Raw genomic sequence first — 17,167 nt, 5'->3', positions numbered from 1 at the left:
TAGTGGGACAACCTGATATCAGCTGTCTCAGTGTGATACACTAAGAAATATCAATATCATCTATGTGGTATCTTGCCAAAAATGTTGCTTGATTCTAATCATGAGAAACCAATTTAAAAATTTCAAATTGTAGGACATTCTACACAACAACAGGTCTGTGCTCTTCAAAAACAAGAGTTGTCATTGAAAACAAACAAGAAAAAAACCACCAGCGTATTCTCTGTTAAAGAGACTGGAATGACAACCAAATGTAATTCAAGAACTTTGATCTTAGATTTTTAAAAATAGCAGTAAAAAACATACATAGACATAGTACATTAAATCATGTTATTGAATTAACATTATATTTTAGGTGTGAGAATGACATTGTAGTTATGTAGGATAATATCTTTATTGTTAGAATTTGTAAGCAGAAATAGTTAAAGGTAAAGTGCCATGATGTTTGCAACTCAGAATAAAGACTGGGGAGGGCAGGGTGGGAGAGAAGGAGGAAAAAAGGCAGGGAGGGAAGGAGGAAGGGAGAAGGAAAACGTGGTGAAAAAACAATTGAATGAAGGATATATTGATGTCCATTTTCTTTAGTCTTAAAATTTTTCAAAATAAAACGTTGAAGGTTGGGGGTATAATGTAGATGACCTATTCTCATCTCTTGCGTCACTGAAACAAGAAATCTAATCCTGAAATTTAGTCTAAGAGATTTAGACTGGCCACCTTTCATAATAAAGGCTGATAAATACAAACAAATATCTCAATAAATTGTTGCATCTCCTTGTGAAGACACCTTAAAATTTAGTATGTGATTGTCCAGAATGACTCAATGTCACAATCATTCAAGGTGAATTGCTGAAAGCTAACATCTGAATGTTTTCCTCTGCTGAGGAATTCCTGATCATTAATTCACTTCAAGGATACTTACTATCTTATTATTGAGGATTCAAAAGAATAATGCAACAAAATAATATATTATTGATGGTCCGTGAAACTGTATTCAAGCTTCAAAATATGGTTCAGCACACTGGTACAGTAGATTTCCAGGAGACACACTGTTAGTATTTAACACACTCAGAGTAATTTAAATAGAAGCCAACTGTAGTAACAATTAGGGAAATAAAATTTTCCCAAAGCCTAAAATCAATTTCTGGCCACTCTGAATTGTTGAGCCATTTCATACTAAATACATTGTTAGCTGAGAATGTGTGTTTTAGTATATGCATCGTTCCCTCTTGGAAGAACTTGAGAATTTTAAGGTTGATAATGAGGTTAGTTTTTACCCTGAATATAGGAAATATGTTAGAAGCTATCAAGGAAATACATATTTTAAAGGCAGGTAGTTGGTTACAAGGGAAATTATGAAACAGAATCCACATTTAAATGAATGTTGATTTATAATTTTGCAAATTATTTCTCATTTGTATTAAATACAAACATAAAATAAGTCATTTCTATAACTACCTCAAATAGCTGTTGTGATTAAAACAGCTAATGCTTTAAACAAACTATCTACCAAAGAGTACCATTAGGGTACACAGCTTGAAAATATGAAAATTTAAAAAGTAATCTTGCTTAAATATAGAATAATTTCACATAGTAAAGAAAATGCAATTGTTGTACTAAGTGATAATTTATCTGTGACACCACTTAAATGGCCTATGGAAATGTTTACTGATGGCTCAAAAAGAGCATTTTAAATGCCTAAGTCACCTAAGGAATTTTGATTTTGTTTTTAAAGATTTCCAGGGTTGAAAATTTCTTGTTAATTAACACTTTTATTATCAAGGGTTTCTTTTTTCTGTTTACACAAGTTATCTCTTGTTACACTTACTATCATTTTTATTGCTGCTGTTGTTTAAAATGAATAGGTCAAAGTATGTACTGATATAGCATGGTTAAACACATCAACTTCAAGTTATTGCCACTTGCTCTAAAAGGACTTGGGGTTCTGTTTTCTTGCTTCTCTATATCTCTCTTGCAATTGAATGACTGACTAGGAGAGCTGGAAGGGACTTTCAGACCATAGAGTTCAGTAGTTTTCAATATGGGCTCTGAGAAGTCTGCAAAGTTTTCACAGACACACTCTCTCTATTTCCCAATCAGCAACCCAGGAAGCTTCCCCAAAAAACTGACACTTCTAGTAAAAATCTGAGATATATATTTGCAGCTAATGCACTTAGCTATCCTTTTTTATTCAATTCTTAAATCTCTTCTAATTTTTTTCTTTTTCTCTGTGGACTGTCAATGCCAATGTTTCTTTAAAAAAAGCCATCAAATTTATAGACTATAAAATCTGACATACAGATATTCTGAAAATTCATAGTTTTCAAGTAAACTGCTGACCAGAAGGTCATTATAGTGAAATTTATTTGTAGTTTATGTCCCAGATGTTGTATTTTGGCTATTAAAAATGCCTTGGGTAAAAATAGCATGAATAAAGAGTGTTAAAAGAAATTTCAGTTACGTTGCTTACAAAAAAAAGATTTCACAAGAGTAATAATTTATTTTGAAACCAAAAATCTAAACATTTTTATTTTGTTTTAATTAATTTTGAGTAAATAATATAGTCCCAAAATTCAAAAATAAAGAAAAACACAAACACCTCCCTCCCAGCCTGGTCTCTGTCCATATAATACCCCACCCCTTCCACAACTTCAAACAGATAACTGCCATTATGGTGTCTGTGTATTTTTCCAAAGAATTTTTATACATTAAAAAAGCAAATAGAAACATGTATGTATCCCTGTCCATTTTGCACAAAAGTAAGTATTCTATACATGCTGTTCAGAAATTTGTTCTATTCACTTAATATACCTTGGAAACTTTATTGACCATCTTGTATGCCTAGCACCCTTACAGGCAGATATAAGAAAACCACACAAATGTTATACTTCTAATTTTCATCACGATAGTCTCCTAGAAATTCACATAAACTAAATCATTGTTCGATGGACCATATCTCTTCAACTGAACAATATTGCAACTGGGAATTATACTCTTGACCAAAGACCAACATCAAATAAGTTATAGTTATGACCAAAATATACTAAGTAAAAGACAGGGAAAAGAACCTTTAAATTAATGTTAGTCAAAATAATTACTTCCCAAATGTCATACATTATATACATAAATGAAAGTTTCCAAATGATTCTATCAGCTACAATGTGTATAAACAGCTATATGCTTTTACCACAAACTTTACCTATCTAAAACTATGTTCACAAAAAACACATTTGATGATATTTTTCTTGTCTTTTTAGAATTTGTTAAGTTTTTCCCCCACTTTGGCATGATTTTGAAGCCCAAAGTCTCCTTTTTACAAAGTCACATGCTTTTTTCTCTTGGCAAATGTATCTATAATATGCAGAATAATTCAAAATCATTTCACTATATCATTCTTTTCAACAATAATCATTGAGGCATATGAATATTTGAAGTCGTTTCAATTAGGATCTTAAGGGCTTACAGAAAACTTTGAAACTGATTTATTTGTTCTTACTTTTCTTTGTCTTCACAGTCTAATAGTATCATTGAGTGCTTTCAAGGAAGAGAGGAGCCACATGAAAGTCAAACAGGCAGAGGACATGAAAGGGAAACAAGCAGGTTCATGATCACCTACTATGGCCAAGTGCAGAAGGAGGACAGCAAATAGGAAGGGAGCTGTGTGGTCTTCACTGGTGAAAGATGTCTTTCTCTCCATTTTTTCAAACTACATGAATCACCGTGTAGCAACTTAACCTAGGTGAAAACCACCAAAGAAATGAATAAATATGAATGAGTCATAAAGAAAAGTCTCTGGCAAAATGGAATCAACGCAGTTGTACTCAGCAGTAATTGCCTGTTTTAAATATGACTCTTGGCCACAAATTACTTACAGTTCTGATTTATTTTTGTCATTATTGTGGAAAATAACCCCATATTGAGAGACCTGGTGACATTAATTTTCAGTCAAGAATAATCATTTATTTAACAATTTTGTGTAGCCTGAGGTGATTTTTAAGAGTACACAGATTCACCACAAATGGGGTCCTGATAAAAATTGTCTTGTTTCATATGCTCTCATCACTCACTCTGCTCCTCTTTCCCATAGCTCTCAGATCTTGCTCCCCAAAAGGTTCAGCACCTTCACATTGCTTCTGGTCCTCCATGGCTCTTTACCCAGGACCACCAACTTCCTGAAAGTTAAGAGCCTCTGAAATGGCCAGCCCATTCCTCAACGTCCAATCATAACCCCCGTTCTCCTGAAGAAGCTCATGAATTGAGGGCAATGAGTATTGATGGCAGACCTCAGAGCAGCAAAGGGTGCAGAATGTGGAGCAAGTGAATGAGCCCAAGAGAAGAATGTCAATAGGATAACATTTGTATTATTTCTACAATTATAGGCTACCATTAATTATAGAACATACCAATGATTTGTTTGCAAGGTTGAGTTCCTGACACAAAATTTAAAAGGATATTGATGGCCATGATGGTGGGCAATAAACTTGAATTTCTGGCACTTTATCTTGATTGGGATAGCAGCACAAACGCAGTCTCTTCACTGTGCCAGTTCTGTGGATTAGGGTTGGGGGGTGTGACTAGATGCTTAGCCTACAGCCTGATCCTCATCCCTGTCAGTGATCCTCTCTAAGACTGCTCTATACATCTGAGGTTTTGGTAAACTAACCAAAATGAATTCATAGTTGTTTGTATTAGGTTGGTGCAAAAGTAATTGCAGTTTTTGCCATTAAAAGTAATGGCAAAAATAGCAATTACTTTGTACCAACCTAATAACTAAGACCTCTGACTGATAAACTCTACCTCACAGGGCTGTTGTGAGGCATCTACAGAAGATGCTGTAGATCATCAACTAATGTAGGTGGTATTATAAACTTTTAAGCTTGCATTCATAAGAAAGGATAATATTTTATGGTATTCAGCACAGCTTACTCAATAATTCATTCCACTTTTACTAAATGGCCTCTTTGAACATCACTTCTTATAATTCATAGCCATTTGGGAATATTGAACAGTAGCTACACATATATTACATTACTGATTTTACCATGAATCCTAACCTAAAAAGTACTTAAAACTCTTCAATAAAGAAAATTTCTAATCAAAGTAATTTTGTGATGGATTTATTAACACTCAGCAATTCTTGCTTTGTTATCCATCTCTGAGTTTCTGAGACAAAAGACCATGAGGATCCTAACAGCAGGCACCATGTACCATTCATTATTGAACTTTTTACAATGAAATATAGAATGATGTCCAGCAACTCTAACTTCTTGGTAGCAATTTTAATATTCTAGTTTAATGTAAAACTGGCTTTTATGGAGTCAGAATAAAAAAGTCAAATTCAATGCAAACTCAGCTTATTTTTTTCATTTACATGAAACATTTTTAATTCTATTAGTTTTGTGTTTTAAAAAAATTGAAAACTATTAAGTGACCCCTAGTCATTTAAATCACAGATAATTGAATGCTTTTCTTTTTTAGTGTTTGATAACACCACAATTTTTATGCTTTTAGATGCACCTACTGGTACAAGAAGGAGTAACTTTTGCTGGAAATTTGAAATTGACAGTCATAGATAGTCATCTAAATGATTATTTCTAGACTCCAGTTTTGTTTCAGTGTAATTGTACTGTGTTAAGGCATAGCCAGTACAAATGAACAGAAGAGCTATCCTGCAGAATACGGCCCAATCTTCTTTATTATGATATTAAAAGGGATGTGGATTTAGATACTCACATGTCTGCATTTAGATCCTCAGCATAAGTCTTTTAAAGTCACCATGCCGTCTTTATCACTATGTGCCCCAAACTACCCTTTTCTACTCCAATCAATATTTATTAGAGATTTTTAAAAATTAACTTCTATTTTATATTCTAGGTCGCTTGTGTGGATAAAAAATGCACTTGCCATTTATTTGCAGAACAATGGTAGCCATATTTGATGAATGGAAGAGACCTAAAATCTACTTTTATATTTTTCAGCCTTATTTATCTAATGGAAAGGAGCTGAGTTCCATTGTCCTGAGGACTGCTCCACCTCTGAGATCTTACGATTCAATGCTCATGTATAAAAGGTCCCTGTCCTGCACGTGTCAGGACATCAACTAAAGCCTGCGGCACTATGGAAATCCTCCTCTTGGCATATCAGTCATTGGCATGCTTTGTTGTTGTTGTCAGTTTTAAAAATGGTTCTGCAAGAACAGACCTGTTAACTGGGACAAGTAGAAGTGACAGCTGAGAGAGGCTTTATTATTTTTCTCCTCTGCCAAGGAAGAATCATAGCCAATGCCCATTGGAATGGTGTGAATATGGGGTTCTTTCTCATTTGCAATTCATGTTTAAGTAGAGAACATAAAATTTCTGCACACATGAATACTGAGTTTATGGTTGTCCACAGTTATCAAATATGCCACAAGCTATGTGAAACTTTCAATAGACTATAGTTCAACTTCCTTCCTTTATGCAACTCCTTAGACTGCCAGTTTCTAGGCCTTTGGTAGAGGCTGAACTGTTGTAGTTATGTGTTACGCAGTTGTCCTGGCTTCCTAAGACATCAATAGTTTTCTATGCCTTCAGGTTAGAACAGTTATTGAGTCTGAAAGCAGTTTTGCCTACAAGTGTTAAAATCTGTCCGTTGGTTATCTCTTGTGTAGAGATTTTCTTAAGAAGTATTCATTTTGGATACTTTGACATTTATGATTTTGGATTTGGCAATGGATTCTTAGACATGATACCAAAAGCACTAGCAATAAAAGGAAAAATAAAGATAAATGTGTATATGTGTGCAAAAAAAAAAAAAAAAAAAAGAAAAGAAAAGAATGTCCTGGGAAGTCTGCCATATCCTGGGTGTGATTGTAGTTACCTCAAATAACCTCCCTGAACAATAAGTACAGTGATTCCTGCCCTATCACTATATACTGAATATTTGTCATATTTGTGCTAAATGTATTTTGTTTACTCTTTCTATATTTGGAGAAATCCCCAAGTAAACAGCATAGCTTTACTATTATATAAGTCAGGACTCCAGCTGCCAGCCACCTTCCTTGCACTTAGGATGCATCTGGCCTTCACCAGTCAAATGCCCATGGGAGCCTTTGCTTCAGTCATCAGCAATAGGAAGAAAGAGCTTGGTGCTTGCTTCTCTTTTTTTGGTAGGAGCGACAGTGGAAGCATCCAGTTGTTGGAGAAAAAAAAAAAAACACTACTCATTAAAAGTACACATAAATTACAAAATGTACACCGATTTCAGAAGTTCAAAATATGAGAAAATTTTGCATCTTAGAATAAAGGAAACACAGTAGTTTGCATTGTAGTGTGAATGCTTAATGATTACAACTCTATCCTGGGACCGATTCTGATTTTAAAAGGAAGCCTGCCAGCTCCAATCAATCTGCATTTTTAGTAGAACAGAAAAAGGAAAGATTATTGAGAAGGAAGTTCTCACCAGAACCTTTTGTCCGTCTCTCAACTATATTAAAGTTATGTATTCCTTATTTGTCCAAAACCTTTGAGTTTATAATGAAAACATACTGGGTTAGGATTGTCACATTTGGAGGCCTGATCTATATTAACTTACGTGATTTTATTCATTTTAGAAAAACCTCCTTTTAAGCTCTTATCTTTTCAGAGGGAAAAATCCTAATCTTTAATCTTCCTTATACATAAAGTATTCCTTCCTTTGATGAATTTAGTCAGAAATATTCTGCATCCTGCTGGCTGCCTTATGGAAGTAAATACCAGAATCCTCATGTTATTTGAGTTGCTAAAGATAGCAAGTGTTTACATATACCAGCGGCACGCTAGGAAGTGTAATTTTACTTGGAAAAAAATTGCAAAAGGTAAAAGTTTGAAATAAAGTTAAGCTTTCTTCTTCTGCCTCATGATCAAATCTAATAATCCTTAAAGTAAAGCATTTAACTGAAATCTATGTAGGACAGATCATTAGTTTTGGATCAGTTTCCATGACTAAATGAGGGCATCAAGCGAGAGAGTCATAATACATTCCCACTCAATGACTTTGTGGTTTCATGGTTCAGATCATCAAGAAGCATCTAGGTAGAATTTCATTCAAATGCTCTTCCATAAAATTCACACAGAAGGACCCTTGGAACAAGAATTACTATGTAAGGGATGATTTTTTACAGACGAGTTGGCTTTCCTCCTTCTCTTCCAACTTCATCAGCCTTGTAACTACTTCACAACCCTTAAATCAGCAAGCAGCAATGCTAGAAAATAAACCTGATTTCTCAGTAAGGATCACAAGGGCACCTTGTCTTCCTGATGTTCTGTCTAGGTAGGTGCAAATAACAATGTTCCACACAATAAAGACCTTGTTCTTTGGTTGCAACACATATTGCACATGTATAATTTCCTCTTAATTAGTCTTCCACTCTGTCATCTTAGATTTTTATTTCATTATAGGCACCCTACTCAGAAAAACAACAGTGGCAATGATTTATTGAAAATATTATGGAGAAATTTAAAAGTGAAGTGAAACAGCAGATGAGAAGGGCAAATGCTATTTCTCTATTCTACCAATAGGTAACCCGATTTAACTTATATTTTGGGGTTTTATTAAACATAAAGTGTACTAGATGCCTGAGCAAAAACCCATAAAATAGCTTTAAATTCTGTAAGTGAAATTTATCTGAAATCTCAGGATTTCCCTGAGCCCTGAAATTTGAGGTAGCACAAACTAATATCTTGGTATTATGACCGTCTATATATGCATTGACAATGGAGTAAATTACAGATGCCTTGAAGTTAAGAAATTATTTATCATTTATTTATTTTGGTAAAATAATAATAATAATCCCACAGTTCACAAAGAATTCAGGATGGGGATTTGGGCTGGAGAAAGAACATAGAGTTTGTCCATTATCACTAACTTATTACAAATGAATAACATTAAGACCTAAACCAAAGAAGCAAAGAATTGCCAACCACCACTGATTTTCTTTTGTTTCTACAGGGTTTCTAATGCTCTTACATTTCATTTTTGTACTTTATGATCACTAAAAATGTTGAGCTAAGCCCTACTGGCAAACCACAATCTAGGCATTGTGCCACCCAAAGATTTAATGGAAAGAAGATATCTTACTCACAGTAGAAAAAAAAAATCATCTTTTCCCACTAATTATTCAATGGAAATACTGTTACTAGTTTGCAAAGATTTTATAACAAGTCAAGGACAAATTGCATTAGATGATATTCAGAACATTGATAGTGGAAGAATATATGCCAAGAAGTTAACAGTAATTATATATGAGTAGGTAAAATATGCTTTTTATTTCCTTTCTATTAGTAGGAATTTGTAACTTTTCAACAAAAAAGTATATATTGCTTTTGTAAATATAATAAACAATGAAAGAAAGCCATGTTTAATTTTAAAAACATACAACCAGAACTTAGTCCACAACAGAATTGCAGAGGTTCCTATTTTCTTATTCAATCCTACAATCTTGCAGAATAATCACAACTTAGGAGAAGCTCTTCATAAATACAGAAAAATCAGCTAGAAGTTAATACATTGCCATGGAAAATGGCATGCATTTTGAGGTCAGACAGACTTACTTTGAAAGTGTATTTCTGCCTCTCTTTTTTTGCCTGAATATGATTTATTAAGCAGCTCATTTTTACTCACTACATTTTGAAAGTTTTATTTTAAATTGACAAATAATAATTCTATATATTTATGGGGTACAATGTGACGTTTCCCTACATGTATACTGGAGAATTATCAAAACAGGCTAATTAGCATATCCATCACCTCAAATATTTATCATTTTTTTGTGGTGAGAACATTTAAAATCCTCCCTTTTAGCTGTTTTGAAATATACATCTTATTACTACCTGTAGTTACTGTGGTGTGCAACACAACCTCCTCCTTACTGAACTCAAGGAATATTCTCACCCCATCTGCCCCACTCCTAGCCTCAGGTAACCACCATTCTACTGCTATGAGTTTGATTTTCTAGATTCCACAAAGAAGTGAAATCATATGATATTTGTCTTTATGTGCCTGGCTTATTTCACTTCACATAATGCCCTCTAGTTTCATCCATGTTATTGCAAATGACAGAACTTCCCATTTTATAAGGCTGAATAGTATTCCATTGAATGTAAATGCCACATTTTTTAATCCATTCATCCATCGATGGGCATTTAAGCTGTGTCCATATCTTGACTATTGGGAATATCTGCCCCTTATTCTACATTTTTAGTCAAGTCTCCCAAGCACTCTCAACTTTGTTCTGCTCTGCTGTAACATGGGACTAATGATACCTACCTACAAAGTCCAAGGTTGCTATGAGGATTAAACAAGGAAAATAGCACAGCGACTGCAACATAATATTGACTTAATAAAAATAACAATTTAATAGTAATAACAATGATAAACACAATGATATTATCTAAAATTTACAGTTCACACTGCGTGTCAGGGCCTATTCTAAGTGCATCTATGATTTACCTCATTCAATTGTAACAACCACCCTCTACTAAGTAGATGATGCTATTTTCCCTCTTCGTAGTTGAGGCAACTGGGGTACGGAGATGCCCAAGTGCACAAACTCCCCAAATTCATAGTCACCAAGCTGCACAGTGTCTCACAGAATTTTCATCTTGGGGTATTGGATAATACTAATTCTGTTTATTGATTTTGCTCGTAGGAACCATTTTGGATAGCGTGTATAGTATTTTAGATGCTCAGTAGTATAGAAATCTGGCTCTAAATTTTATGTTAATTAAAATGTACTTCAAAGTCTATCAGTGAGAAATAACAAAAAGGGAAGTTAACTGGAAAGTATGAAGCTGTGATTGATTCCCTAGGGCATATGTTGGCTTTTCTTCCTGGCACATTTGGGAGTGGGGTTTGCCCTAATTAGAAAAACGAGCATCTTGGAGCTATTCCATGGCCACTCTACATGGCCTGGCAGAAGACCAGAATTGTTTTAGTCGTGCTCCTTTAAAAATGTTTTCCTTCTCTTCAGCATTCGAAAAAAAAAACCCTTCAAAAAATTAATGAATCCAGGAGCTGGTTTTTTGAGAAGATCAACAAAATTGATAGACCGCTAGCAAGACTAATAAAGAAGAAAAGAGAGAAGAATCAAATAGATGCAATAAAAAATGAAAAAGGGGATATCACCACCGATCCCACAGAAATACAATCTACCATCAGAGAATACTACAAACACCTCTATGCAAATAAACTAGAAAATCTAGAAGAGATGGATAAATTCCTCGACAAATACACCCTCCCAAGACTAAACCAGGAAGAAGTCGAATCTCTGAATAGATCAATAACAGGTTCTGAAATTGTGGCAATAATCAATAGCTTACCAACCAAAAAGAGTCCAGGACCTGATGGATTCACAGCTGAATTCTACCAGAGGTACAAGGAGGAACTGGTACCATTCCTTCTGAAACTATTCCAATCGATAGAAAAAGAGGGAATCCTCCCTAACACATTTTATGAAGCCAGCATCGTCCTGATACCAAAGCCAGGCAGAGACACAACCAAAAAAGAGAATTTTAGACCAATATCCTTGATGAACATTGATGCTTTGATAGCTTTAAAAGTAGTTCTTCCTTTAAGAGACATCGTACAGAAGCTCTTTAGTTTACTGAGATCCCATTTGTCAATTTCGGCTTTTCTTGCCATTGCTTTTGGTGTGTTAGACATGAAGTCCTTGCCCACGCCTATGTCCTGAATGGTATTGCCTAGGTTTTCTTGTAGGATTTTAATGGTTTTAGGTCTAACATTTAAGTCTTTAATCCATCTTGAATTAATTTTTGTATACAGTGTAAGGAAGGGATCCAGTTTCAGCTTTCTACATATGGCTAGCCAGTTTTCCCAGCACCATTTATTAAATAGGGAATACTTTCCCCATTTATTGTTTTTGTCAGGTTTGTCAAAGATCTGATAGTTGTAGATATGCGGCATCATTTCTGAGGGCTCTGTTCTGTTCCATTGATCTATGTCTCTGTTGTGGTACCAGTACCATGCTGTTTTGGTGACTATAGCCTTGTAGTATAGTTTGAAGTCAGGTAGCGTGATGCCTCCAGCTTTGTTCTTTTGGCTTAGGATTGACTTGGCGATACGGGCTCTTTTTTGGTTCCATATGAACTTTAAAGTAGTTTTATCCAATTCTGTGAAGAAAGTCATTGGTAGCTTGATGGGGATGGCATCGAATCTATACGTTACCTTGGGCAGTATAGCCATTTTCACGATATTGATTCTTCCCAACCCATGAGCACGGAATGTTCTTCCATTTGTTTGTATCCTCTTTTATTTCATTGAGCAGTGGTTTGTAATTCTCCTTGAAGAGGTCCTTCGCATCCCTTGTAAGTTGGATTCCTAGGTATTTTATTCTCTTTGAAGCAATTGTGAATGGGAGTTCACTCATGATTTGGCTCTCTGATTGTCTGTGATTGGTGCACAAGAATGCTTGTGATTTTTGTACATTGATTTTGTATCCTGAGACTTTGCTGAAGTTCCTTATCAGCTTAAGGAGATTTTGGGCTGAGACGATGGGGTTTTCTAGATATACAATCATGTCATCTGCAAACAGGGACAATTTGACTTCCTCTTTTCCTAATTGAATACCCTTTATTTACTTCTCCTGCCTAATTGCCCTGACCAGAACTTCCAACACTATGTTGAATAGGAATGGTGAGAGAGGGCATCCCTGTCTTGTGTCAGTTTTCAAAGGGAATGTTTCCAGTTTTTGCCCATTCAGTATGATATTGGCTGTGGGTTTGTCATAGATAGCTCTTATTATTTTGAGATACGTCTCATCAATACCTAATTTATTGAGAGTTTTTAGCATGAAGGGTTGTTGAATTTTGTCAAAGGCCTTTTCTGCATCTATTGAGATAATCATGTGGTTTTTGTCTTTGGTTCTGTTTATATGCTGGATTACATTTACTGATTTGCATATGTTGAACCAGCCTTGCATCCCAGGGATGAAGCCCACTTGATCATGGTGGATAAGCTCATTAAACTAAGGAGCTTCTTCACAGCAAAAGAAACTACCATCAGAGTGAACAGGCAACCTACAGAATGGGAGAAAATTTTTGCAACCTACTCATCTGACAAAGGGCTAATATCCAGAATCTACAATGAACCCAAACAAATTTACAAGAAAAAAACAAACAACCCCATCAAAAAGTGGGAGAAGGACATGAACAGACACTTCTCAAAAGAAGACATTTATGCAGCCAAAAAACACATGAAAAAATGCTCATCATCACTGGCCATCAGAGAAATGCAAATCAAAACCACAGTGAGATACTATCTCACACCAGTTAGAATGGCCATCATTCAAAAGTCAGGAAACAACAGGTGCTGGAGAGGATGTGGAGAAATAGGAACACTTTTACACTGTTGGTGGGACTGTAAACTAGTTCAACCATTGTGGAAGTCAGTGTGGCGATTCCTCAGGGATCTAGAACTAGCAATACCATTTGACCCGGCCATCCCATTACTGGGTATATACCCAAAGGACTATAAATCATGCTGCTATAAAGACACATGCACACATATGTTTATTGCGGCACCACTCACAATAGCAAAGACTTGGAACCAACCCAAATGTCCAACAACGATAGACTGGGTTAAGAAAATGTGGCACATATACACCATGGAATACTATACAGCCATAAAAAAGGATGAGTTCATGTCCTTTGTAGGGACATGGATGAAACTGGAAAACATCATTCTCAGTAAACTATTGCAACGACAAAAAACCAAACACTGCATGTTCTCACTCATAGGTGGGAATTGAACAATGAGAACTCATGGACACAGGAAGGGGAACATCACACTCCGGGGACTGCTGTGGGGTGGGAGGAGGGGGGAGGGACAGCATTAGGAGATATACCTAATGCTAAATGATGAGTTAATGGGTGCAGCAAAACAACATGGCACATGGATACATATGTAACAAACCTGCACATTGTGCACATGTACCCTAAAACCTAAAGTATAATAATAAAAAATAAACATAAAAAAAAGAGACATCGTAGGAAAGATGGGTAAAAAGCTGCCAGAAAAATCTGTTCTTGAGGATAAATTACAATGTTCTGTTTTCTTTTTTTTAATATATATAAATTTTTTTATTATTATACTTTAAGCTCTAGGGTACATGTGCACAACAGGTTTGTTACGTATGTATACATGTGCCATGTTGGTGTGCTGCATCCATTAACTCGTCATTTACATTAGGTATATCTCCTAATGCTATCCCTCTCCACTCTCCCAACCCCCCACCCCACAACAGGCCCCAGTGTGTGATGTTCCTCTTCCTGTGTCCATGAGTTCTCATTGTTCAATTCCCACCTATGAATGAGAACATGTGGTGTTTGGTTTTTTGTCCTTGCAATAGTTTGCTGAGAATGATGGTTTCCAGCTTCATCCATGTCCCTATAAAGGACATGAACTCATCCTTTTTTATGGCTGTATAGTATTCCATGGTGTATATGTGCCACATTTCCTTAACCCAGTCTATCGTTGTTGGACATTTGGGTTGGTTCCAAGCCTTTGCTATTGTGAGTGGTGCCACAATAAACATACGTGTGCATGTGTCTTTATAGCAGCATGATTTATAGTCCTTGGGGTATATACCCAGTAATGGGATGGCTAGGTCAAATGGTATTTCCAGTTCTAGATCCCTGAGGAATTACCACACTGACTTCCACAATGGTTGAACTAGTTTACAGTCCCACCAACGGTGTAAAAGTGTTCCTATTTCTCCACATCCTCTCCAGCACCTGTTGTTTCCTGACTTTTTAATGATCGCCATTCTAACTGGTGTGAGATGATATCTCATTGTGGTTTTGATTTGCATTTCTCTGATGGCCAGTGATGATGAGCATTTTTTCATGTGTCTGTTGGCTGCATAAATGTCTTCTTTTGAGAAGTGTCTGTTCATATCTTTCGCCCACTTGTTGATGGAGCTGGTTTTTTCTTGTAAATTTGTTTGAGTTCTTTGTAGATTCTGGATATTAGCCCTTTGTCAGATGAGTAGGTTGCAAAAATTTTCTCCCATTCTGTAGGTTGCCTGTTCACTCTGATGGTAGTTTCTTTTGCTGTGCAGAAGCTCTTTAGTTTAATTAGACCCCATTTGTCAATTTTGGCTTTTGTTGCCATTGCTTTTGGTGTTTTAGCCATGAAGTCCTTGCCCATGCCTATGTCCTGAATGGTATTGCCTAGGTTTTCTTCTAGGGTTTTTATGGTTTTAGGTCTAACACGTAAGTCTTTAATCCATCTTGAATTAATTTTTGTATACAGTGTAAGGAAGGGATCCAGTTTCAGCTTTCTACATATGGCTAGCCAGTTTTCCCAGCACCATTTATTAAGTAGGGAATCCTTTACCCATTTCTTGTTTTAGTCAGGTTTCTCAAAGATCAAATAGTTGTAGATATGCGGCATCATTTCTGAGGGCTCTGTTCTGTTCCATTGTTCTATATCTCTGTTTTGGTACCCGTACCATGCTGTTTTGGTGACTATAGCCTTGTAGTATCATTTGAAGTCAGGTAGAGTGATGCCTCCAGATTTGTTCTTTTGGCTTAGGATTGACTTGGTGATGCGGGCTCTTTTTTGGTTCCATATGAACTTTAAAGTAGTTTTTTCCAATTCTGTGAAGAAAGTCATTGGTAGCTTGATGGGGATGGCATCGAATCTATAAATTACCTTGGGCAGTATGGCCATTTTCACGATATTGATTCTTCCCAACCCATGAGCACGGAATGTTCTTCCATTTGTTTGTATCCTCTTTTATTTCATTGAGCAGTGGTTTGTAGTTCTCCTTGAAGAGGTCCTTCACATCCCTTGTAAGTTGGATTCCTAGGTATTTTATTCTCTTTGAAGCAACTGTGAATGGGAATTCACTCATGATTTGGCTCTCTGTTTGTCTGTTATTGGTGTATAGGAATGCTTGTGATTTTTGCACATTGATTTTGTATCCTGAGACTTTGCTGAAGTTCCTTATCAGCTTAAGGAGATTTTGGGCTGAGACGATGGGGTTTTCTAGATATACAATCATGTCATCTGCAAACAGGGACAATTTGACTTCCTCTTTTCCTAACTGAATACCCTTTATTTCCTTCTCCTGCCTGATTGCCCTGGCCAGAACTTCCAACACTATGTTGAATAGGAGTGGTGAGAGAGGGCATCCCTGTTTTGTGCCAGTTTTCCAAGGGAATGCTTCCAGTTTTTGGCAATGTTCTGCTTTCTTTAGGAATAAATAAGCTCTCACATAACATTCTAAATTATGGTATGTGAGCTTTATTAGGTAAATTCTGATGAGATATTAAAGAAAATAATCTTACCGTATTAAACACTTAATGAGTTACATTTTAATGTGAATACAGTTAGCTAGTTTATTTTTCTTAGTCATGGGAGGACTACAGTCATCGTTTGTATCAAGTGGTAGCATTTATCTACTGCTTTTCTGTATAACGGAAAGTGTAACTTCAAGTTTTCTAGAAGTATACATAATTTATTTATAAGCGCCTCAAGACAGTTTGTAGCCATCAGAGAGCACTATAATGATGATCACAGATGACAAAAGGTTCTTTTATAAAGTAGAAAATGTTAATGCTTTGTTTTAATTTGCTCTTCTCTCCCAGAATCTAGATGGTGATTGAATTCATAAGCTTATTCTATCCTCTGGGCAAGTTTCACGCTGATTTATAAGGTGTGGAACTTTTAGTCAGTTCTGTTCTTAGGATATTATTAATCAAAATCTAGAAGGGGACTGCTTAGACTGAGGCTGGAACTCCTGGATTCAAGTTGTAGCTCAGCCAATCTCAAGGTCATTAGCCTTGGATGAGTTTACATTTCTGGGCCTCAGTTTTCTCAACTGCAAAATAAGAAGCTTAAACAGATTTTTTTCCATGGATCATTTCCAGTTCTAGAGTTCTATGATTATTAAGAGATATTTAGTTTTACATATTTTAAGTTAATAAAACAAGAGAATTGAAAAATCCTGACTCATCAAACACATGTAAACATTTAATTTTAACTTCAGAACACAATAGCCAAACATTATTAGCAATGATTATTTTGTTTTTTTCATGTATATTGCTCATCCCAGAAAATGTTGATTGCTTATATAATTGCATTAGGGCAACATATTATTCAGTGAGATATTTACCAAAAATTGTATATATGG

The sequence above is a fragment of the Nomascus leucogenys genome, chromosome 19 (genome assembly GCF_006542625.1).
Source record: "Nomascus leucogenys isolate Asia chromosome 19, Asia_NLE_v1, whole genome shotgun sequence".
In the NCBI taxonomy this organism is placed as follows: Eukaryota; Metazoa; Chordata; class Mammalia; order Primates; family Hylobatidae; genus Nomascus; species Nomascus leucogenys.
The sequence above is the reverse complement of the archived record's forward strand: the minus strand, read 5'-3'. Positions refer to the sequence as shown.